Source organism: Epinephelus lanceolatus, chromosome 6 (assembly GCF_041903045.1).
Source record: "Epinephelus lanceolatus isolate andai-2023 chromosome 6, ASM4190304v1, whole genome shotgun sequence".
Classification (NCBI taxonomy): domain Eukaryota; kingdom Metazoa; phylum Chordata; class Actinopteri; order Perciformes; family Serranidae; genus Epinephelus; species Epinephelus lanceolatus.
In genome coordinates, this window is record NC_135739.1 from 8,154,412 (window position 1) to 8,180,095 (window position 25,684).

At 40.5% G+C, this 25,684-nt stretch overlaps 1 protein-coding gene across 2 annotated transcripts in view; it reads left to right on the top strand.

Moving 5' to 3' along the window:
* Positions 1-25,684, top strand: part of nme7 (NME/NM23 family member 7) — an 84,562-nt gene that overhangs the window by 43,458 nt on the left and 15,420 nt on the right. The gene's annotated exons all lie outside the window — the stretch shown is intronic.

Genomic DNA, 25,684 nt, shown 5'->3' on the forward strand with positions numbered 1-25,684 from the left:
TAACACACTAATGAAATTACACAGAGACCCGGGCTCACACAAAGTCTCCAACAGTTGACACAAAACGGTTTAAATGATGCCAGTGCCATGGTAACCACAGGTGGAGGGACGTTACTGACTACATTTACTCAACTACTGTAGTGTACTTTACTTTGGTACTAGCATTTTCTGCTAGTTTATACTTTCTTCCCAGCTAAAATTCACAAATACTGCACTTTGTAACCAACATTTAGACTTGTTTAAAACTTAAGTTACAGGATATGTTGAAGATTTACACTGATAATACCAAATATAAATAATAAATAAACAAGTTATGATGTCTTGTTATTGGTTAAGCTAATATTGCTAATAGGCTAGTAGAACCTTACAAGGTACATTATTCAAGTACTGTAGTGTACTTTTCTTTGGTATTATCATTGTCTGCTACTTTAGACCTTCTACGCCAATACACTTATACATGTTTTAACCCACTACATTTAGGCTTATTTTACTTAAAATTAAGTTACTAGTTACTTTGAAGATTAACATTGATAATACCAAATATGAATAATCAATGGTACCAGCGTTTCCTGCTAGGTTATACTTTCTACTCCACTAAACTTCACAGGTAAATAGTGCACTTTTTAATCAACTACATTCAGACCTGTTTTAAAACTTTAGTTACTCATTACTTTTAAGATGTAGATTGATAAAACCAAATATAAAAAACAAATACATAATTTATGATGTCAACATATTGGGTAAGATAATGTGCTAATAGGCTAGTAGAATCTTACAAAGTACATTCACTAAAGTACTGTACTTTACTTTGGTATTAGCATTGTCAGAGGTGGTCCTGGCTAGTTTTACGCCGGCCGACGCCTTGGCGCCCCCCCAACCCCCCACCGCTCCCCACCCCCCACGGTACGATACCAGTGAAAGTATCACAGTTCTGAGTAGTATCATAGTACCACAGCAAAAATGGGTTAGATGTGCCTTTTGTCATTTATAAAAAGATAAATCACTTTTCTATAATACATCACTGATATTTCAATGGAATAAATTACTTATTGACTTATTCATACTTCAAAAACAGCATCAATAAGTGATTAACATGGGGGGATCAAAATAAAATAAAAAAAATAAAATAAAAATCAACCAGCCACCTTCCTCCCCTGACAAGTAAAGAACAGTCCCTAAAGTGCGGTGAGGTTTGTGGGCCGTTTCCTGCCACAAAGGGAGAAATGTGAACGGCTCGTTGCTCCTCTGACACACCACATACCTGTGTGCCACCACGGCTCAGTTGTCCAGGTACTTTTGGGCAGTCATGACACCAACGAAAGAGGAAATTACTGGACCTGGAGTCGGACTTCTCTGTCGCCGGTAAGCCGTTATCTTGTGCCGCAGAGCACTATGAGCCTCCGCCGTATTCCTGTCTGTGACCCCCGTTCAACCCACAACCGCCAGGATTCGCCTTTCCTTTCTGCTGCTGATAATAGGGGTGCCCCAGCGCCCACTCCACTAACTTGACGTGGAAATGAGCGGTAGTCTAGAAAACTGGCGAGTTTTGTTTTGGGGTTTTTTTGTTTGTTTTTTTTTGGAGGGCACTCATGCGCCCTCACATAGAGTGCGCCCTGGGCGGTCACCCACATTGTCCATAGCAAAAACCGTCCCTGAGCATTGTCTGCTACTTTATACCTTCTACTCCAACTACACTTTATAGGCAAATATTTGGCTTTGCAATCCACTACGTTTAGTCGTTACTTTGAAGATTTAGACTGGTAATATCAAATATAATTAACAAACAAATCAGTTTTGATGTCAAATTATTGGGTAAGATAATATGCTAATATTGCTTATAGGCTAGTGGAACATTAGCCTAGGCCTACATTTACCCAAGTACTGTACTTAAATAGGCTAAAGATATGAGATATTTATACTTTACTCAAGTATTTGCATTTTCTGAAACTCTATACTTTTTAGTCTACTCCAGTAGCAATAATTGCCAAATATTGTGCTTTTTAACCAATAAATGAACAAATAAATGAATTATGATGTATTATTAGCCTATATGTTAAGCTAATGTGTTAATATTGCTAATGTGCTAATAGGCTAGTAAAACGTTACTCGGTACACTTACTCAAGTACTATAGTGTACTTTATGTTGGTAATAGTATTTTCTGCTACTTTCTACTTTCTACTAGACCACACTTCACAGACAAATATTACACTTTCTAATCAACTACATTTAGACCTGTTTTAAACTTTAGTCCCTGGTTAGTTTGAAGATTTAGATTGATAAAACCAAATATAATTAATAAACAAATAAGGTATGATGTCAAATAGTGGGTTAAGATAATATGCTAATATTGGTAATATGCCAATAGGCTAGTGGAATATTGCTAGGAACATTTACTAGGAACATTTACTTGAATACTGCAGTGTACTTTACCTTGGTACTAGCATTGTCTGCTACTTTACACTTTCTACTATACTACGCTTCACAGGCAAATGTTGCCCTTTTTAATACACTACATTGAGGCCTGTTTTAACACTTACAAGTTACTTAAGATTGTAATACTAAATATAATCAACAAACAAATAAGTTATGATGTCTTTTATTTGGTTAAGATAATATTCTAATATTGCAAATAGGCTAATGGAACATTGGCCTACTAAATAGGCCTACATTTCCCCAACTGCTGTACATAAATAGGCTACAGTTATGAGATACTTGAGTTTTTGCATATTAAATGCATATTCTAAACTTTAGTTACTAGTTGTTTTGAAGATCGACAGTATCAATCTCAAACAAATCAACAAATAAATTAATTATGATGTCTTATTATACCTTAAGATAATGTCCTAATATTGCTAATAGGCTAGTGGAATGTTACTAGATACATTTACTCAAGTACTGTAGTGTACTTTACTTGGGTAGTAGCAATTTTTGCTACCTCATATTTTTTAATCCACTAAGCTTCACAGACAAATACTGCACTTTTTAATCAACTACGTTTAGGCTTATTTTGAAATTTAAGTTACTTACTTTCTAAGATAATATGCTAATATTGCTAATAGGCTAATCGAACATTAGCCCACTAAGCCGGCCAACATTTAGTCAAGTATTGTACATAAATAGGCCACGTTTATGAGATACTTGTACTTTACTTGAGTATTTGCATTTTCTGCTACTTTATACTTTGTAGTCTACTCCATTACACAGGCAAATATTGTACTTTTTAATGCATTACATTCATTTTTACACTTTAGTTACCATTTATTTTCAAGATTTGCATTGAAAATATCAAACAAATCAACAAATACATTTTATTATAATGTAATTTTATAAGTTAAATTAATATGCTGATATTGCTACTAAGCTAATAGGCTAGTAGAATGTTACTGCAGTACATAAATATGCTACAGTTATGAGGTACTTGAACTTTACTTGAGTATTTGCATATTCTGCTACTTAATACTTGGGACCAAGTCATTGTTTTGCAAGTCACAATTCAAAGTCTTTGCAATTAATTCCCAAGTCAAGACAGGCAAGTCCTGAGTCAAGTCCAAAAACAAGTTCAAAACTTTGAGTTTCAAGTCCTAAATATAGACTGTAAAAACAATGGACGTAGCCACTGTGCCATCACCCAATGGTTGTGGACTCACATTTTGAATCCTCAAGTATGGCATTTCAGCCATAACTTTAAGTCTTAAAAATACTGTTGACAGGTGATTTATTTAAAACTTCACACCCTGTACCGTTGTCATGAGCTATCATTAGCTATAAATACCTAAATGTTTTTGTTTTTTTCTACCAGGCTGTAAACATGTTTATTTTAACATTTTAAGATGGGGGTCTGTGGGGATTGACTCACTTCTAGAGCCAGTGTGGCCATAGGTGGCCGTAAGAGGAACTGCAGTTTTCAGGAGGTTGCCACTTTGTCCTGAAAAAGTTTTAATAATGTGCTCTTGACCAGATGTAATTCCATTTTACCAGCATAGTGATAATATAAGTCTATTAAATTTACAAATATCATGATTATTTTGTAAAATTTGTACTTATTTAGCCAAAATTAGCTCGTGAATTTCCTTGGGGATCAATCAAGCCTTGTCTTATTTTAACCTATAATAATACATTGTTTATTCATTTATTTGTATTTACATTTTTGTATTATTAGTAACCAAAGTTTTGAAATAAACGTAGTGGAGTAAAAAGTAAATTACATGAAGAATAAAGTAGCAGAAAATATAAATATTCAAGTAAAATGCAAGTACCTCCACCATTTTATATTTGGATTCTCATTTTATTTTTAGATGTGTAATCTAAGACTTCAGATTCTGCTTCTTTGTAACTGTTGATACATAAAGAACATATTCCATGACATGACTAAGGTGACTAAACAATTTTCTACTAAAAGAAGTAAACTGATTTTAACTATACTTAGTCTTCAGCATAGGTGCAGCTTGAGTAGCTTAATCCAGCAGTTGCTTATTGCCTGCTGTACATTTAGACCCACTGGTATGGCACCTTAAAGTACTTTAATCCTATTTATTTTGGTCACCGCTACAAAGGATGGTCATCTTGATAAGTTAAATATCAGTCAGCTGGTTTTGGCCATGAAAGTGGTCTGGCAATCATCCCTTTTGTTTGTAGAAGCCAAAGCTGATAAAAAAACTGAAAACGTATTAAATGTGTCATATGGGGAACAGACTGGAGCATAATGACAGCATGCCAGACACAAACAAACTGCTCTGAGAAAGAGGAACAGCATTCACAAGTTGAAAACTAACAAACAGGGATTTGAGAGGCTCCACTTGTAAGGCAGCGTCTGCTCCAATGGCCAGCAGCGTCAGCGAGACATAATATTTCATGCTAACCTGTCTTTTAAAAAGTGCAATCATGATATTTTGGTTAGGCATCAAATTCCAGCTGAAACAAACACTCACATGGAAAAATACACAAAGAAGTGAGTGTTGATGGAACAAGAGCTAAACAGGATGGGAGGTGGGAATTCAACCTGCTTTATAACATGTAGGCTGCAGAGTCCTCAGAGTCTAACTTTTGCTTTGGAACAATCGAGAAAGGCTTTATTTGTTGTGATCAATAGTCCATATTAAGTTGAATCCAACACTTGGTCACATGTCCTCTGGTACTCTAACTCAGTGTCACTTGGTCATGAGTCACAGAATGATGACACTGAGTGCTGGGAAGTCTGTGGGTGACTGCATGGTTGCACACGGAGGAGGCGCTTCCCTCCACTCATCGTGTTTATGAGTGAATACTTCATCTTGTATAAGATTAAAACATTCGCAGAAGATTGAAGTGAACTGCATAATACTGTTTTCCATCATGCCAATTCTAATCTTATCATCATAAATAATGGTAATGACATCGACGGTACTGAAGAATTGTGTCCTGCAACTTTAGGAGGGTTTCTGGAGAGGCCAAGAACAAAATTTGCTGCTATGCTAAACAGTGTCTTTTATTAAGCTGTGATATGATCAGTTGAATCAATGCCCAGTGAGTGTTAACAAGTCTCATCTCAGCTCGTCGTTTAATGTCATGAACTCACAATTGTTGGTAATGAAGTTGAAAAACACATCATATACACTGAGTTACTGAGTCTGCTTTCTGTCCTCCCTGCAATGGGAAGTTGTGTAAATTCACAGCTGTCCTGCAGGTATTAATCTGTACATCTTTGCATTGATGCATTTATTTTATGTTACACTCTTTGGTCAGTTGTTAAAACACAGCAGTCCCTGAACATATACAGTGCATTGTACAAGTTTTACATCATGGATGGATAACTGAGCAGGCCTATCAGACACAGGCACAGTTCATATTCATTAATTAATTCATTATCCATGACTATCCTGTTAGGGGTCCCAGCTGAATCCCACCCTGGACAGGTCGCCAGACTATCACAGGGCTGACACATAGAGACAGACAACCATACATGCCCACACACACACACAGGCCTACAGGCAATTTAGAGTCACCAGTTAATCTAACCAGCATGTCTCTGGACTGTGGGAGGAAGCCAGGAAACTCCAGCTGACACAGGGAGAACATGCAAGCTCCACACACAAGGGCCCCAGCCGGATGGGCGGGTGAGTTCGAACGTGGAACCCTCTCACTGTGAAGGGACAGCGCTAATCGCTGTACCTCAGTGCCACCTATATAGTTCATATATCCATGGCTTGCAAAAACAAAACATACAGTGCCAACAATTATTCTGACATGAAATGACCACAGACACAAAATGACCAAAAACAGCACAAAATCACCTCAAAGAAACGCAAAACAACCACAGAGAGACATTAAATGACCACAGAGAGACATTAAATGACCACAGAGAGACTTAAAATGACCACAGAGAGACATTAAATGACCACAAAGAGACACTAAATGACCACAGAGACATTAAATGACCACAGAGAGACATTAAATGACCACAGAGAGACTTAAAATGACCACCCACAGAGAGACATTAAATGACCACAAAGAGACATTAAATGACCACAGAGAGACACTAAATGGCCACAGAGACATTAAATGACCACAGAGAGACATTAAATGACCACAGAGAGACTTAAAATGACCACAGAGAGACATTAAATGACCACAGAGACATTAAATGACCACAAAGAGACACTAAATGACCACAGAGAGACATTAAATGACCACAGAGACATTAAATGACCACAAAGAGACACCAAATGACCACAGAGAGACACTAAATGACCACAAAGAGACATTAAATGACCACAGAGATACACTAAATGACCACAAGGAGAGATTAAATGACCACAGAGACATTAAATGACCACAGAGAGACTTAAAATGACCACAAAGAGACATTAAATGACCACAGAGACATTAAATGACCACAGAGAGACAATAAATGGCCACAAAGAGACATTAAATGACCACAGAGAGACACTAAATGACCACAAAGAGACATTAAATGACCACATAGACATTAAATGACCACAGAGAGACACTAAATGGCCACAAAGAGACATTAAATGACCACAGAGAGACATAAAATGACCACAGAGAGATTTAAAATGACCACAGAGAGACATTAAATGACCACAAAGAGACTTAAAATGACCACAAAGAGACATTAAATGACCACAGAGAGACACTAAATGGCCACAAAGAGACATTAAATGACCACAGAGAGACATTAAATGACCACAGAGAGATTTAAAATGACCACAGAGAGACATTAAATGACCACAAAGAGACTTAAAATGACCACAAAGAGACATTAAATGACCACAGAGAGACATTAAATGACCACAGAGAGACTTAAAATGACCACAGAGAGACATTAAATGACCACAAAGAGACACTAAATGACCACAAAGAGACATTAAATGACCACAGAGAGACACTAAATGGCCACAGAGAGACAGTAAATGACCACAGAGACATTAAATGACCACAGAGACGCCAAACAACCACAAAGAGACATTAAATGACCACAGTGAGACACAAAATGACCACAGAGAGACATTAAATGACCACAGAGAGACATTAAATGACCACAGACGCCAAACAACCACAAAGAGACATTAAATGACCACAGAGAGACATTAAATGACCACAGAAAGACATTAAATGACCACAGAGAGACTTAAAATGACCACAGAGAGACATTAAATGACCACAGAGATGCCAAACAACCACAAAGAGACATTAAATGACCACAGTGAGACACAAAATGACCACAGAGAGACACAAAACAACCACAAAAAGATACAAGATGACTACAAAGACACACAAAATGACTACAGAGACACATAAAATGACCAAAACATTACCTCAAAATGACATAAAATGACCTTCAATAGGTCCAAATTTACCAAAAAGTGACCGAAATGACCTCAGGCAGACATGAAACAACAACAAAAAGGGCATAAAATCACATCAAAGAGACACAAAATGTCCACAAAGAGACATTAAATAACCACAAAGAGACATTAAATAACCACAGAGAGACACACAATGACCGCAAAGCAACCACAAAGAGATACAAGATGACTACAAGTACACACAAAATGACCAAAAACACATAACATCACCTCAAAATGACACAAAATTACCTTAAATAGATCCAAATTTACCCTAAAGTAACCGAAATTACAAAAAGGGTATAAAATCACATCAAAGGGACACAAAATGACCACAGAGACACAAAGAGACACAAAACAAAAACAACAAAAGAGGCAAAACCACCACAGAGTCTGTGTGTCTGGAGAGGTGGAGGGGCCTTTTGCATATCTGTGCCCAGGGGGCCCATTGCCTCATGATCCGCTCATGCTTCTTCTGGCTCACAGGAGGTGCTTTATAAGCTTCTGTAGCAAAGGAGAGCAACAGTAGTTTTGTAACTGAAGTATACAGTAAAAGTACCAGCTGTCACCATGAGCGCTCCCAGCCATTGTGAAACAAAAGCAACACTTACAAAAATATCAATTAGAGAGGTACAAAGTCATCAAAAGAGGTGTGACAGCACAGATGACACATTTAAATAAGATCAGACAGAAAGTTTTCAGTACAATATGTTTAGGATATCAGAAGAGTGAGTTCAAATAAAATGATACAAACCATCTTTCTATAAACGAACACCTCTGCTCTGATTCTGAATTCCTCTTTTATTCTCAAATGAGATTCAACATGAAGTAAACCACAACTTCCCTCCTTCATCTGATTTATCAGTTAATTCTGTTTGGTGCAGAGTAAAACAGCCAGTGTTATGTGCTGGTCTGTTTTCACACCACTATGAGTAAACAATGTAATACACTCCTTTGTGAGACTATTGATTCCGAAGTGATAACATAGCAGCACACTGTTTGCATAGATCAAGGGTTTGCCAAGATTACCAGGAGGTGCAGCATTCTGAGACAGGTTGTGGATGGAATCTGGTATGCAGCGTGTGAGCTCATCAACAATACTGTGTCTATGCAGCGGGCCGGAGGGACGATGTGCCTCCTGGACTGGCTGTTTGACAGCGCTGTGGATACACACTGTACGCAGAGCAAAACAGTCTTGTGTTATCAGGTGAGACAGAGAGGCAGAGGAAAGGACTTTAAATAATTCCTTCGAGCTGAAGCCATGCTGGTAATTGTTTCCCTGCCAAAGCATTTTACAACAGTTTATGATTAGTTAATAATTGGCTCTAAATCCACTCTCAACAAATCCAATAACTTCACCATTCCATTCAACCACTCCTCCATCTCCCCTTCCCCTCAGGTAAAGAGTCTGGGTGTCATCCTCGACAGCACACTCTCCTTCACAGCACACATTAACAACATAACCCGGTCTGCCTACTTCCACCTCTGAAACATCAACCGCCTCCGCCCCTCTCTCACCCCTCACACCACCGCCATTCTGGTTCACAGTTTAGTCACCTCCAGACTTGACTATTGCAATTCCCTTCTGTTTGGCCTCCCCCAGAAAACCCTCCATAAACTTCAACTGGTACAGAATTCAGCAGCTCGCATCATTTCAAGAACACCATCCACTCACCACATCACACCCATCCTGCAGCAGCTCCACTGGCTCCCCATCACATACCGCATTCAATACAAAATCCTACTCCATACATACAGAGCCATCCACAGTCTTGCCCCTCCATACCTCTCTGACCTCATTAATATCTCTGTACCTACCCGTACCCTCCGATCCTCTTCCTCCATCCATCTCTCTGTCCCCTCTGCTCGCCTCGTCACCATGGGGGGCCGAGCATTCAGCCGCTTGGCTCCCCAGTTTTGGAACTCCCTCCCCCCTGACCTCCGCAACATGGACTCCTTACCCCTCTTTAAAACCAGACTGAAAACCCATCTGTTCAAACTCTCATACTCTTGCACTGTCCATTGTATTTTATTGTTTGTTTTTATCCCTGTTTTTATGCACTTCTGTACTTTTGTAAGGTGACCTTGAGTGCCATGAAAGGCGCCCTTAAATAAAATGTATTATTATTATTATTATTATTATTATTATTATTATGAAAAGCATGTAAACAAACAATTGCTTATTTACACATCAAGCAGATATAATCATTGGAGTTGTTTTTCTGGCTACTTGATTAATGTCTCCATTCTCCTCTTAGCTTTTGTTTTGATTTCTATATTTACCAGCTAGTTGCTAACTTTTTCTTTGGTGCTGGACAGGAAGAATACAGTGAGTCTGTCTAAGGGCGCATTCACACCAGGATAGTCCGGGGGACTTGGTTCCATTGGGCAGGGAATGCCAAAAAATTTCACACCTTCATTTGGTTTGGTTCACTTTCGCACTGCACTTTTTAAAGTGGACCAAACTGCCTGGACAACGTCATGCAGTTACAACAGCCACTCGTTTGGGGGCGGTATTGCCCGAAACAACCTCTGAAAAAAGCATGAGGAATTAGAAAACCCGGCTCATCGATTGGCCAGGACTGAAAACGGAAATCCACATGCAACTGCGATATATATTCCTCTGACCATATATCAATAAGTGCCTGCACCTCCTCGCAACTCCACGTCTGCCCACGAGACATTTTCCAGCTTTTTCTTTTTTTACCTCTGCTTCTCCCGGTTCGCGCTGTTGGCTTTGTTTTTTTCTACCCAAAATGCACTGTGCTCTAACTCATTTCCTCTCTTTGGTTCACTTCCTCTCTTAAGTTCACTGGATAGTCCGTTTGCATTACCAACTGTAAGCAAACCGCACTAGGGTTCACTTGCAAGAGAACCAAGACCCCCAGTTTTCAAGCGGACAGGGTTCACATGTTTGGTCCGCACCAGATTTCGAATGAGCGTCCACACACCTCTCCAAATGAACCAAACTATCCGTGGAAGTGGACCAGGGTTCGTTTAAAGCGGACCAAAAAGCACCAGTGTGAATGCGTCCTAAGCTTTTTGCAAAATTAGATGAGAGCACTGAAACTGAACCAAAACAGTAAAGGTGGTGGTCTGAAAATCAAAACAATGAGCTCCTGGTTAGAATTCCTCCAGTGTTCATTGTTCAGGACATTTGTACAGGGAGCCGAATTATCCACAGAGGTCTCTTCCTCTCAAAAACAAATAGATAAAGTGATTAAAACCGGTGTAAATACTGAATAAAGTAGTTTCACGTTACAAATGAGTGTTTCCTGTATACTGTTTGGCATGTCGCACCTGATATGTGTGCTCACCTTTATTTTTTATCTCAAACATTCAGGAGGTTTTTACCATGAGTCGGATTATTCGCAGAGGTCTCCTCCTCTCCAAAATAAACAGACCAGGTGATTAAAACTGGTAAAAACACTGAATTAAGCAGTTTCAGGTTTCAAATCGGTGTTTCTCCTGTGCTAGCCCAGCGCCTATATGCTCACCTTATTTCTGATCCAGGCATTCAGGAGGTTTTTACCATGAACCAATTTATCCCCAGAGGTCTCTTCCTCCCCAAAACAAACAGAACCGCTGATTAAACTATAAAAATACAACGTAAAGCTGTCTCGTGTTACAAATCAGTGTTTCTCTGAAGCTGTTCGGCATGTCAGAGGCGGCCGTTAGCCCAGCTCCTGCTAACGTGTGCTCACCTTTTTTCTCTAATTACTTAACATCCAGACCCTCAGGAGGTTTTTACTGGGAGCCGAATTATCCACAGAGGTTTCTTCCTCTCCAAAACAGACAGATGAAAACGAGAATGGCCCTGTCTAGAGCCAGTGTTTGGTTTGCCTGTTCTGGGCTACCGTAGAAACATGGTAGTGCGACCTATCGATCTCTGTAAATGAGGACCCGCTCCCTATGTAGGCATATACGTCTCATTCTTAAGTAACAAAACACAGCGGTTCTTATTTTCAGGTGACTACACACTAAAGACAACATACAGTACAGGCCAAAAGTTTGGACACACCTTCTCATTCAATGCGTTTTCTTTATTTTCATGACTATTTACATTGTAGATTCTCACTGAAGGCATCAAAACTATGAATGAACACATGTGGAGTTATGTACTTAACAAAAAAAGGTGAAATAACTGAAAACATGTTTTATATTCTAGTTTCTTCAAAATAGCCACCCTTTGCTCTGATTACTGCTTTGCACACTCTTGGCATTCTCTCCATGAGCTTCAAGAGGTAGTCACCTGAAATGGTTTTCCAACAGTCTTGAAGGAGTTCCCAGACGTGTTTAGCACTTGTTGGCCCCTTTGCCTTCACTCTGCGGTCCAGCTCACCCCAAACCATCTCGATTGGGTTCAGGTCCGGTGGCTGTGGAGGCCAGGTCATCTGCCGCAGCACTCCATCACTCTCCTTCTTGGTCAAATAGCCCTAACACAGCCTGGAGGTGTGTTTGGGGTCATTGTCCTGTTGAAAAATAAATGATCGTCCAACTAAACGCAAACCGGATGGGATGGCATGTCGCTGCAGGATGCTGTGGTAGCCATGCTGGTTCAGTGTGCCTTCAATTTTGAATAAATCCCCCACAGTGTCACCAGCAAAACACTCCCACACCATCACACCTCCTCCTCCATGCTTCACAGTGGGAACCAGGCATGTGGAATCCATCCGTTCACCTTTTCTGCGTCTCACAAAGACACGGCGCTTGGAACCAAAGATCTCAAATTTGGACTCATCAGACCAAAGCACAGATTTCCACTGGTCTAATGTCCATTCCTTGTGTTTCTTGGCCCAAACAAATCTCTTCTGCTTGTTGCCTCTCCTTAGCAGTGGTTTCCTAGCAGCTATTTGACCATGAAGGCCTGATTGGCGCAGTCTCCTCTTAACAGTTGTTCTAGAGATGGGTCTGCTGCTAGAACTCTGTGTGGCATTCATCTGGTCTCTGATCTGAGCTGCTGTTAACTTGCGATTTCTGAGGCTGGTGACTCGGATGAACTTATCCTCAGAAGCAGAGGTGACTCTTGGTCTTCCTTTCCTGGGTCGGTCCTCATGTGTGCCAGTTTGGTTGTAGCGCTTGATGGTTTTTGCGACTCCACTTGGGGACACATTTAAAGTTTTTGCAATTTTCCGGACTGACTGACCTTCATTTCTTAAAGTAATGATGGCCACTCGTTTTTCTTTAGTTAGCTGATTGGTTCTTGCCATAATATGAATTTTAACAGTTGTCCAATAGGGCTGTCGGCTGTGTATTAACCTGACTTCTGCACAACACAACTGATGGTCCCAACCCCATTGATAAAGCAAGAAATTCCACTAATTAACCCTGATAAGGCACACCTGTGAAGTGGAAACCATTTCAGGTGACTACCTCTTGAAGCTCATGGAGAGAATGCCAAGAGTGTGCAAAGCAGTAATCAGAGCAAAGGGTGGCTATTTTGAAGAAACTAGAATATAAAACATGTTTTCAGTTATTTCACCTTTTTTTGTTAAGTACATAACTCCACATGTGTTCATTCATAGTTTTGATGCCTTCAGTGAGAATCTACAATGTAAATAGTCATGAAAATAAGGAAAACGCATTGAATGAGAAGGTGTGTCCAAACTTTTGGCCTGTACTGTACTTATTATATTATAGTCCACTTCTGCCAATATCTCCCCCTAAATCCGACACACTGAACCTTTAATGCACATTTACAAGGTCAGGAAAGTAAATCTGTCAGCCACTTACAGGCAGATATTCTTCAGCCTTTCTCACTCTGCTCTCTACATGTTCTTCAGTTTGCTACATTACAGACAGCAGTTCTGATCCCTGAAGTGTGAGGTGTGAAAGCAAGCAGTAGTTCTTAACTTGACTTGTGATGTCAGAGATAGAATACCATTACATTCGAGCTGTGGCAGTGCCAGACACCTCATTCTCTGCACTTCAAAAGAAACCTGAGTGAAGGTGATAGCTCTCTGTCCAAAGCAGTAATCATGTACAGCAGGTGCACAAGATGACGACCATAAAAAGTCTGAGAATGTTGTTGGTGCAGTGAGTCTCAGCCTTTCACTAACTCTCCATTCCAACTGTAGCAGCTGTACTTTACCTTTCTACCTCTGTGTTCCAGTTCTCACTTTCAAGATAACAGAAGAATGATCAAGTGTGTTGCAATTATTGTCCTAATGACAAAGCAGTTCAGGCGCCACAAGAAAATGCTGGCACTGTTTCTGCACACCACCTGTTACATTTGTTCATTTCATATGAATCATATCAACATTTCTAAAGTGACATAGCTCTGATTACATGTAGGATATGAGTTTACTTTGTCACTGTGAGGAGGAAGTTATGAGGCCAAGGCGAGACAGCTGCCAAGCTGCAAACTGCTGCAAAACGGTTGTTTTTTACCGGTTCATTGAAGCATTTCTGTGACTGTGCCCCCAGCATTGGGTATTTGTCTTTGTGTTGGAACATACAAACCACACATTCACCACAGCAGCTGATGAAACGTAAAGACACGGTAATAATAAAAATAATAAGCTTTATTTAAACAGCACCTTTCAAAACACAGTTACAAAGAGCTGTACAATAAAACTGAACACATTTAAAACCCAAGGAGAATGAAACAAACTAAAATGTCACCAAAGTAAAAGCTAAAATAAAGAATGCCAAAACTAAAATTAAGATAATAAATAGGAAATAAAATCAATAAGATAGCAATAAAATAGAAAGTTCAGATAAAATCAGGAGATGCTTTCTGTTAGAGGTATGTTTTTAGGAGACACTTCAACGAAGACGGTGACTCAGACAGCCTTATATCCTCGAGCAGGTCATTCCAGAGTCTCAGGGCCTTTGGTTGCAAAAGCTTCAGCCTGGACTCTAGAACGAACAAACACAAGACATGTCAGTGGTTTGCAGAAACGCACAATGCCAGCATTTATTCTGGTGATCGGCTTTCTTCAAACCCACAGCTCATGCTCTTTAAGACATAAAGATATTACGACTTCATAATGAGACTAATACTTATTCTAAAGGGAGACTTTGCTGATTTTCAACCAGGTCTGTATCACTGTGTTGTGGACAGTGTGTGCAGATTAATGGTTTTCTTGCCAGTCAAAATCCGCTGTAGGATGTGTAACAGGTTAATTGAAATGTCTTGTTGCTAACTTTTGCTCACAGGGTGGGAGGGGAGTTCCTGGTGCTGAATAGGGGAAAGGCAAACACCATTTATCTGTACACACTGCATTAACCACAGTGACACAGACCTGGTTGAAAATCCAACCCTAGCTCACTCCAAAGGCATCGAAATCCGGTGCTTGGGCTGTGACTTGGAGCGTCAGACACCAACAAAAAAAGCCATCCTTTAACGTTGGCATGATACGCTGCCAGTCACCGTCATATTTTAATAGCGCTCAGTGGTGTCAGGGGGAAACGGGCGGAACAAGAAGGAAGGTTAAGGTGGTAAAGGTCTGAGTGGGGCGGGCGGGAGCTTTCGTAGGTGGAATCCGGGAAAATCATGATTATTAATGAGGGGATAGCCGGAGATTATCCAATCACGTTGGTTAAGTCCCTGATCCAATCCAAAAAGGCCAAAATCCGTCACGTGACTGCATCGCTCGCTCGCGCTTCCCTGCCGGCTCGCGCTTCATCGCAGGGAAGGAGACTGTGATTGTAAGGAGATTGTAATGAATATTTATTATTAAACTAACATTAGTCAAACAAATTTCTCTGATTGGCGTGTGTGACCACCCCTATAAGAGGACAGGGAGGAAGCCAGCCGCTCCTCACAGCTTGGCTCACTGTGTGGAAGCCAATATGTCCCTAGGTGGAACACATTGATGTAATATTAATAAAAATTTGAGAGTGCTAATTTTTTCCACCCTTCTACCCATGATTGTGATGCAGAAGTTGGACTGTGTAGGCCGTGTTCTATATATATCCATGATGTAGGCTACTAGTTTGACTTCAGTCTGATCTGACATGATATTATCCAGTTTTGCAATGCTGTGCGGGCTGATCTGATCACCTACCACAATTCAAATAGCCTAGGTCTAAGCCAAGCACATTAGAATAATTATTCAATATATAAATAATTTCTACATAATGGAATTATAGCAATGCAAGTAATTATTCAATATATAAATAATTTCTACATAATTAAATTATAGTAATGGCGTAATTAAGAAGAACAATGAACTATTTACAACGTAGGCCTATTAACACAGCCTAATGATCAAACAAAAGAGCAAACAAATGAATCAACATTTCTCTTTTATAGAAATATCCAAGATTACAAAGGCAAACGAATCAACATTTCTCTCTGGCCTCACAATTTCGTTACAGCTGTTTGGTGCGTGAAGGCGAAGTTGACATACATTTTCATTTCTAAGTAACAGCGGCAGACTGGCTGTAGAGAAGATATGAATGAAGGAATGATGACGTAGCTCTGGCTGGGGTGCAAGTTTGACTGACAGGCTACCTGTCCAATCCTAGCGCTTGAGGGCGGGACTTTTGCAAATTTTTCCCAGATACCACCTACGAAAAGCATATTCGCGGGCGGGAGAGTGGTGTTCACGTCCCGCAGGAGTATAAAGGAAAACTCTGTTCTTTTCTCCTAAACCCAACCTCGTGCGTAGTTGTTAAAGGAAAAAAAAACAACATAAATTCGCGGTGTTGCACTGGCTTAGTGCAATCATTTTGAAAGACCCTGTATGTAAACTTATTTTGAAAGAAGACAACGCATGTAACAGGCAGAACTTGACACAGTGTCCCAGGACGTCAACAACCAATGCACCCAGGGTACCTTTAATGTGGTATCCGGACATGGAAAGTCAATGACCAAACGGTGATATGTGACGAGGTCGGAGTGAGAATGAGTTGGAAAATCAGCAAAGTTGTCCTTTAATGCGACAATAACTCATATTAAAGGTTGGGTATTCATTAAATTTTTTCAGTCTGCCCTCAGATATGTGGTGAGTGGTTGCATTTTATTAATCTTTATAGAGCCTCAATGATTAATCGATTAGTTTATCGACAGAAAATGAATTAGCAAAGATTTTGTGCGTCTTTAATGTGAGACTTTGATGTTTTCCTTTGTCATACATGATGATAAACTGAATATCTTTGGATTAATGGACTGTCGGACGGATAAAATGATGTCACCACAGGCCCTGGGAAATTACACAGGGCATGTTTATCTATTTTCTGACACATTATTGACAAAACATTTTATCAAGAAAATAATAGGCAGATTATTTGATAATGAAAATATTCATTAGTTGCAGCTCTAAACTTTCATGAACTATTTAAATAATATTACTACTATGCATGCAGTATAAAAGTAAGTATATATGCAGTATAGCAGACTTGTTACAGTCCCACGAGAATGTCCTCGACCAGCGTTTAGTGGAAGAAAGCTCATTTTGTACTCATTAACCTGGGCTGATCCTTTTCCTGTGTTGTATCCACAAACAAGCATGTCTTTGTTACCAGCCTTCAAATTACACGCTGAGGTTTGAGTGCCGCCTGGAAAAGTTGACGTGAACTTCTCATTATAAGGATTAGTCGAGAAGGGCCTGCACATCCTATCCTTCTTAAGTTCCTGAGCAACACGTGGACCCTTTGATGGTTTGACCTTTACATTTAACGGGGCAGCCCTCCTCCCTGTGTGCAGCCCTCCTTGTTCTGCTGTCACAGGTGAATAAGCAGGACTTAACATGCGGTCACGCTGTGCACAACACGATCAACAAGACACTGGAGATACAATAACATCCTATAGAGGTGACACAGCTGAACATTTTATGGTAATTGACTGCCTATATCAGATATTTATTCCAGGAGATTAAAAAATACAACTGAATACTGTCAGTGACTTCCTAACACAGTTGCTGATGATGTAAAGTCAATGAAAGAATAAAAAATACTAAACATGTGTAGTAGATGTCAATGTTTAATACACTGCAACACTAACTGTAGCCAGATTAAAAAGTGAAAGTAAATGCATGCTCAGTCAGTAGGCTAATAAAAAAAGGCCCTATTTGACAAATGCATGGCTTCAGGCTTTTCAGTTTATTTTTGACTGCTCACAGGTCTTTCTTTGACTTTGGCTTTATTGGTTTTGTTTTCCAGCACACCAGGAGTCAGCTGCTGTTTGTCAGTTCAAATTTAGCCCAGCCTGGTCAATGTACTTACAAAGAGGAGATTTACACGATCACTTGATTAAAAGTGACTTGTGTGGTTGTACAATCACAAGCTACAGCACTTGTTACTTACATTGACATTACTTAGCAGGCATTCTCGGAACCCATCGGCTGTATTTGGCGTCTGACTTCCGGCAGACGGCGATAGAGCCTCTGGGGGCAGACCCCCGATTTTTTGGCATTCCGGTTTGATTTGTCAATGTCAATGTCAGCTTTATTTATATAGCACCTTTAAAACAGCCAACGGCCAACCAAAGTGCTTTACAGTTGGGCGGAGGAGGCGAATTTCCGTTTCCAACTTCCGTTTATATGTAAGTAAATATGCTGAAACATAGAGTGTGCCAGTAAACCCAGAACTCCGTTAGCGCTTTTAGCACTTCCAATTCTCTCGTCTAAAAGTCAGTACGTTTTTTGAATGGGATTTTGGTAAAATGCCTCAAATAAGGTTTTATTATATATAAGTTTTTACGTGTCGTAAAAAAGGCGGTTGCTGACAAGATGCTCAATACGACTACAAACCCTGTCGGGGACATTAAACGTCATCACCCCCGAACAGGCGAGAGTGCTGGCAGTCCGCCATTACAGCTTCTTATTTAGCTTAAACAGTCCGATTTCCCCATTATACAATGTTTTTAAAATAAAGCGGCAGAAATCAGTTGAAAGCTTAGTGGCGGTGACGTCAAGAGTCATGCGACCGTGGAGTAGTCATGAAGTCCGTTAAAGCCTAACGTTAGCTTTTTACTTCTGGCGATCGCATTTAAGCTTCAAATGCAGTATGAAAGGTGTTCATATGTGAAGATTGTCTCGCTGAACAAAACCTGTAAGTATCATAAACTTGTGTTAGCCACAGAGCTTATTTTCTGACATAATCCAAAACGCAATGCAAAAATCACATTCACTTTCTCTTCCGGGAACCAGCGCGATGCTAAACTTCCGGGTTTTGACGTCAGCCCTGGCACACTCTATTGCGATGGACTCAGAGTTTGCAGTGACGCCAATTATGTTCCGCCTCGTTAGTTCACCGCACGGACCGTTTAACCTGGCAACAACTGCAGCCGGCTCAAACGTGATTGGTCAATATCACGCGGACTACAAACAGCCTACAACCGGAAACCAGGGCTCTTCCGCTCTTCTTCCGGAGGCAAGATCTCCGGGGTTTGCCTACAGACTCTACATTCACTGAATGTAGAGTCTGTATATAGAGACTACTTACTTAACATCACATTCTCAGTCCGACCTTGTCAAAATTCAACTTTTTGTTATGAATTTTCCACGTTCAGATACGACGTGCCAGGTACCCTGGGTGTTGACGTTGGTTGTTGACGTTGTAGGACGCTTTGTCAACCCTTCATCCTGAACATGCGTTGGCTGTTTTCAACACTGCAAATTTGGATTTGTGGAAGGATTCGCACACATATAATATGGGAATAGTTGGTGCAGTTTAATCCAGTACATCATCAGACATCAAACACCAGGCAGAGAGAGACAGTCAGATTTGGGATACTTCCTGCATATTCTAGTACAGTTAAATATTAAAATGTATGACTCCTTTATTGACAACGTGATGAACAAGAGACGAACTTGCCGTTTGATCAGCAGAGTTGTGTGTGTTTGCGACAGAAACTCTCACAGCTCAATGACAGACGGACTGAGGCAGAGTAGGACGTGAGGGATGTCTGCTGTGGAGCGTGCCGATGGAGAGTGTGCCCTGCAGGGTAAAATGATGGGGGAGCAGTTGTCCGAGTTACGCGGCAAAATCAATACCCTGCACGTCACATTATTTTCCATACAGTCACCACAGCAAGAGCTGATCCTCTCAGAAGATAAATTATATTTTGTTTTTATCATAAGTATCACCAATAGGGTTCAATCCTGCATCACTGCACAGTCCAGATCCACCATAGTTACTCTCTGTAATGTTTAGTATGGATGGAAGTGCTTCGATATATACTCAGTATTTGCTGGTGCATTTTGTCTGGTGTTAACATCGTACATTAAAATGTGCCAGTTTGATTTTACTGTATAAAGTAGATTTTATTTAACTGAGGTCCTTTGCAGAGCATGAGGTAAAGCTGGCGTTAACTTCAGCTATATATAGAAAATAAGAAGGTATGATGAAAGTGTGTTTGGATACCTTAATTATCTTGTGACATACGACCTACCCCTTTGGGAAACAACCCATGTGTGTGATATGGGCTGTGACATGAGATAATGTGCGGCTGGTCATGGGTCATCGCTCAGTCATCACAAGGTTGTCGCTGTGACGTCATTGAAAGTGGTCATTAATGTGTTGTTATTGTTGTCGGAGAGTCAACATAGTGGATGTGATGTACTGGTTGGTTGTCACCCCTCGACATTTATTTCTTTATTGAATCATCCATACAGTAACTCATGTTGACCATAACATGCCAAACTGAGCTGTGTCGAACCTGCTGGTTGTTGACATGTTGGGAAAGCCAAGTTTCTGACTAAATGTGTTGTTCTCTGACAGCATTTTATTATTCTCTCATCATTTTCACAGTCGTCTCTTTAAAACCTTAAAAAAAAGTCACATCACAGGTTGTATCTTGTAGTGATTTTTCAGTATCACTCCAGCAGTGGAGTGTAGTAGCTGTGTTGACATGCAGCTCTGTAACCCAGTGTCTGTCAGCAGTCACTGACCCAGTTCTTCAAACACGGTGTAGAGATGACTGTGCTGTGTAGGTGTGTAATTTGGAAATGGAAAAAAAAAGTGTTTGAATCAACCCAAGAGAAGGAACCAGAATCAGCAGGATCTGATAAGGTTACGTTTCACACATGTTACAGTGAAATTGTGGATAATTTGGAGCAAAGATAATCAGTTTTTAATGGTGAAGAAATGGAGTACAGCCATTTTTATTACCTACCACGAGCATGCTTAAATGAAGTGTTATCAGGGAATAAATTTAATGCATGAAAACTGACCTTGGACATGGTTCACCTTTGATGCTAACAGCGCAGAGTTTTGATTTGAATTTCAAATATGCTGCAAACGTTGAGCCTTAGGAGGGAAATAAATTCACTGATTGTTGAAATAGTCATTTGAATAACATCAACATCTGAGGCTGAAAAACAATACAGCATTAGCAGAGTCAGTGCCACTTACCACATGTTCCACTCTGCTGTATGATTTATGATCATTTCAGCCCACTTCTCCCTGCTGCGGATTAGATTACAGATGCCATGCCTGTTTGTAGAGATATTCCATTAAGTGACATGGAGATTGGAGTTAACTGAATTATATAGGAAACAGAATACTCAACAAAACAAGCCCTCGTACAGTACAGTAAAAGTAAAATTCAAGTTTAAGTTAAGTCTCTGTGGGCCTTCTACCCTTCCTCTCTTGATCCATGTCTTTCTAATGCACTTTCTGAATTTTGCTTCTCTTTGTTTCTATTTTGGAACCCTGATTTCTGTGTCTCAGGGAAAGACATGGCAGTGTAGTTGGTGCTCCACTTAGAGAGGAATCCTACTGCAGGGGCGGACTAAGGCCCCGATCACACATAATCCGTTTTAGCAGCTGGAGGCGACTTTTTGTAATTGTTAATAATAAGAATTAAGCTTTTTGCTCGCTGTTTTGTTAACAATGCTGTTTGCATTGCTACGTGCCTTGTGTTTTTGAACTCTAGGCAACTGGTGTTTTTGCCGGAGCGCTCTAAACTCCTTGAGTTGAAAAAAACCTCAACTTTTCAGAATGTTAAAGTGATCATCATCTCCGCTTTTTTTCCCAATTGTCCAATTGGATGATTTGAGAAGCAGGCCTTCTGTGGTGGTCATGGCAACAAGTTTACAGTTGGTACACAATGGATCTCAATAGAAAACAGCAGGCGTGGAAGCATATAAGTACAGCACTTGAAACAGCCATCATGGAGGAGAAGCTCCTGGACCAACTGGTGGTACTCCCTGTGATCCACCCTCTTTTTTAGGCTCTCATGTACCCACACAGATCTCTGTTTCCCTGTGCCCAACACACTATTTACTGACAGCCTCTCACCCTCAACCAGAGCTACAGCAAGTGTCTCTGCCTCAACATTTTAGAGTACCACAGGGAGCACCACCAGTTGGTCCAGGAGCTTCTCCTTGATGATGGCCGTTTCCAGGCATATTTTAGGATGACTTGGGGGCAGTTTGACAACCTGCTGTTTGTCATAGGACCGTATAGCTCTGGGTATCCAGCAACCACTACAACCAGTTTCTCCTCCATTGTTTACCAACTGTAAACTTGTTGTCGTGACCACCACAGAAGGCCCGCCTCTCAAATCATTTGACTGGACAACAGGAATAAGATGACAAAAAAAAGAGATGACATGGGGCATTTTTCTGCTTTAGTTGAAGTTTTTTCAACTCCAGGAGTTCACAGCGCTCCGGCAAAAATGCCAAGACTAGTGCAGAATCACAAGGTGCGTCGCAACACAAAAAACGCGAGCAAAAAGCATCATTCTCAAAACAATTTAAAAAAGCCGCCTCCAGCTGATAAAACACTTTCTCTGTGATCGGGGCCTCATGGGGTGGTTGCCTGGCAACAATAAAAAGGTGCAGCAAAAAGAAGTTTTTTCATGAGAGACATTCAGTTTAAAAAAACAAGGCAGTGTGGTGCAACTCATGTTTTGCAACCTGCAAAACGCTTTCTGTGTGAACCATTTTGCACCTTTGAGGGGTGAGAGGGGCTTTTTTTTTTAAACAAAGTTCATGGTTATAGGCTTTTTTTTTACTTCTTATCATGGGCACAGTTAAGAGACCAGTGTCTGATGATCTGAGCATTCTGGAGGGTTTGTCTGTGATCAGAGGAAGAAACTTCAGTTTAATGTTTTTGGCAGTTCAATGTTGTTGTTCTCAGAGGAAAAAATATCCTGTTGGACAGGTTGACGTAGGATTTTAGTCATACAGCATCTTTTAAACCAAAGTTACACCATACTTCACAGGATACAGATACAGAAAAATAAGAAATGCATTTACAGCTCTGAACAGAGAGGACAAATATACAAATACAGAGGACACAAATAGATCCTGCATCGAAAAGGCTAGTCGAGTCAGGAGATGGGTGTGAGAGCCAATGAAGGGATGTGAGGATTGGTGTGATCTATGTTGGAAGACAGATGGAGCAGGGCTGCTTGTCTGAGACAGGAAAAAAAGAGCATCGCTGTCATTAAGGTGTGATTTAAGGGTATGGATATGTAATTTTAGCTCTCTGGTTGATTGCATTGATTTGATTTTGTGATGTTCAGGAGTTGGAAGAAGCTGATTTGCATAAGCATGTTTTATATGGGTCAAAGGTAAGATTCTGGCTGTAGATGTTTTACATGAAAAAATAATTGCTCACAATCTGAGAACACAATAGTTGCCTGATTAATCTTCATATCACAACCTGTGATCATGGTAAGGATTGTTTCTGGGAACATTCAGGGTTATAAAAGTTAAAGAGAAAACAAAGCTCTGGACATTGTCAGCTTGTCTGTATCGTGTTTTTGAGATGCTACAAGACATATCACGAGCAAAATAAGCATTAAGCACCACAACGGAACATTTTCGCATTGGAACTTCAGTTTCGTAGCCTGGGAGGACCATCCTGACAATGTGAGCTCAACATTCTGTTTCGCTCTCTATATCAGTCTGGACTCGATGCCACCCCAAACACTCAGTGGACAAGAGTACTCGCCTTGACGGACAAACTCCTCCCGCTAGTCAGTGTAACAAAACACCAGAGAACATCTTCTTCATTACCAGTGGCGTCAGTTAATAAATCAGGCTTTTGTCAAATCCAGTCAGAAGAACAGCGAAAACGTCTTTTCTCCAAAAAACTCTGCGAATGCATGCTTTTGTTTAATTGTTGCCGTTACTCCTCTGCAAGCTGCAGTCTGCATTTTACGTCATCAACTACAGTGCAGATCCCTGATTGGCCCCAGTTGGATTTTAATTTCTGGAAAGTGTTTGGGGCTCATACAGAGAGCAAAACAGAATGTTGAGCTATCAGTTTCCCAATGACAGTCTCAGTAACACAGATTCAGACTTGCAGGGTTTGTTACATCACACATCTAAGGAACAAATCTCATCAACTTGCAGGATGGGGCTTTCCATATCATTAGCATAACGCTACAGAAAAACAAAGGGTATTGGAGCTGTGGGAAGATGTTTGCGCCCTTTCTTGGTGGGGTTTAGGAAAAAGATCATGGCTTGGGTTAAAGTACAATAACAGGTAAACTTCTCCCATGTGCAGTATCAGAGGAGAGGCCAGACTATGTATCAGTGTTTTGCAAGTTAAGTTTAATTTTCACTTAAACCTGTCAGAACTGGCCAACGAGTCGTCATCCCAACTCATCACATATGGCCACTTTGTCAGTGCTGTTCACGTCCACATATTACACATTAGGTATCCTCCTGCGTTTGTTGTTGTTCCAGGACAGCATGTCTGTTTACGTCATGTAGGCACAGGGTTATGGATAGGCAAGAAAACACGTTGTTAGGTTTAGGAAAAAAACATCATGGTTTGGCTCTAAATTCATACGGGAAGCAAACACCGGCCTCCCAGGTGAAAGTCCAGGATTTGTTGGACCCATTCAGACTTTCCAGCTCCTTATCTGACATTTCTACCGGGAGCGATTCAAACTGACGCAACGTATCATACTGCCGTGAAAGGTGCTGTCCAGCCAACTGGCGATGTATCATACCGCTCTGAAAGAAGGCTTTTGGCATCGAAATCACTGACAGAGCGCTGGTATCTGATGACTTCAGAATGAAAACGGGCTGAGCTGGCGGTCAGGAGTGAGGCTTATCTTTGTTAGATTTTTTTTTTTGGCACTTTTGCCCTTATTTGAAAGACAGATAGCGTGAAAGGTGGAGCAAGAGGGGATGACATGCAGCAAAGGGCCGCAGGCTGGAATCGAACCTACAGCCGCCCCAAGGAATGAGGTTTGTCTGATATTAGCTTCTTGTTATTGGCTGTTTGATGACGTAGTCAAGCTAAAGACTCATGTTACTGTTTACAAGCAGAGGTTTGATGAACAGAGTTGAAGGTGAGCAGGTGTGCTCGAGCTGCAGGTGACTGCCTGAGGGATGGCACTCATTTGCATATTCATAGTTCTGCGTATACTAAATGAGGCAAAGTTGAAAGTTCCATCTTATGAGAGGATGTTTTTCCTTATAAATATGTGATTCTGATGAACAGAGGTGAGTTTTCAGGATTTAATCTGTGCCAGGGGAGAAACTTTTCTTTGGTGTTGGTCACCACAGCATCACATCTGCCTGTATTGTAATTGATAACATCCCTATAGTATATGATAGTGACTGACAGTATAGGGTTTATTATCCCTGTGTCCTCGTCCCCTTAAATATAAAATATATCACTGTTTTTTCACTTGCTATATTTACCTCCCCCAAGGTTACGATGATTTGTTTGTCTGACAGCACGGTTACATAAAACCTACTGGCCTGATTTTCATGACACTCAGTGGACGGCTGTAGCATTGCCCGAGGGAGGACCCATTAAATTTGGAGAGGATCCAAACACATCATTTTCTTTAACATTGTGAGATAGGTCATTTGGCCTTGGCGGAGGTCTGACAACAATTCAGAACACCCAAGAGCCTCACTGCATTATATCCAATTATGTTTTTATATTTTGAATTGACACCTTTCACCTGAAA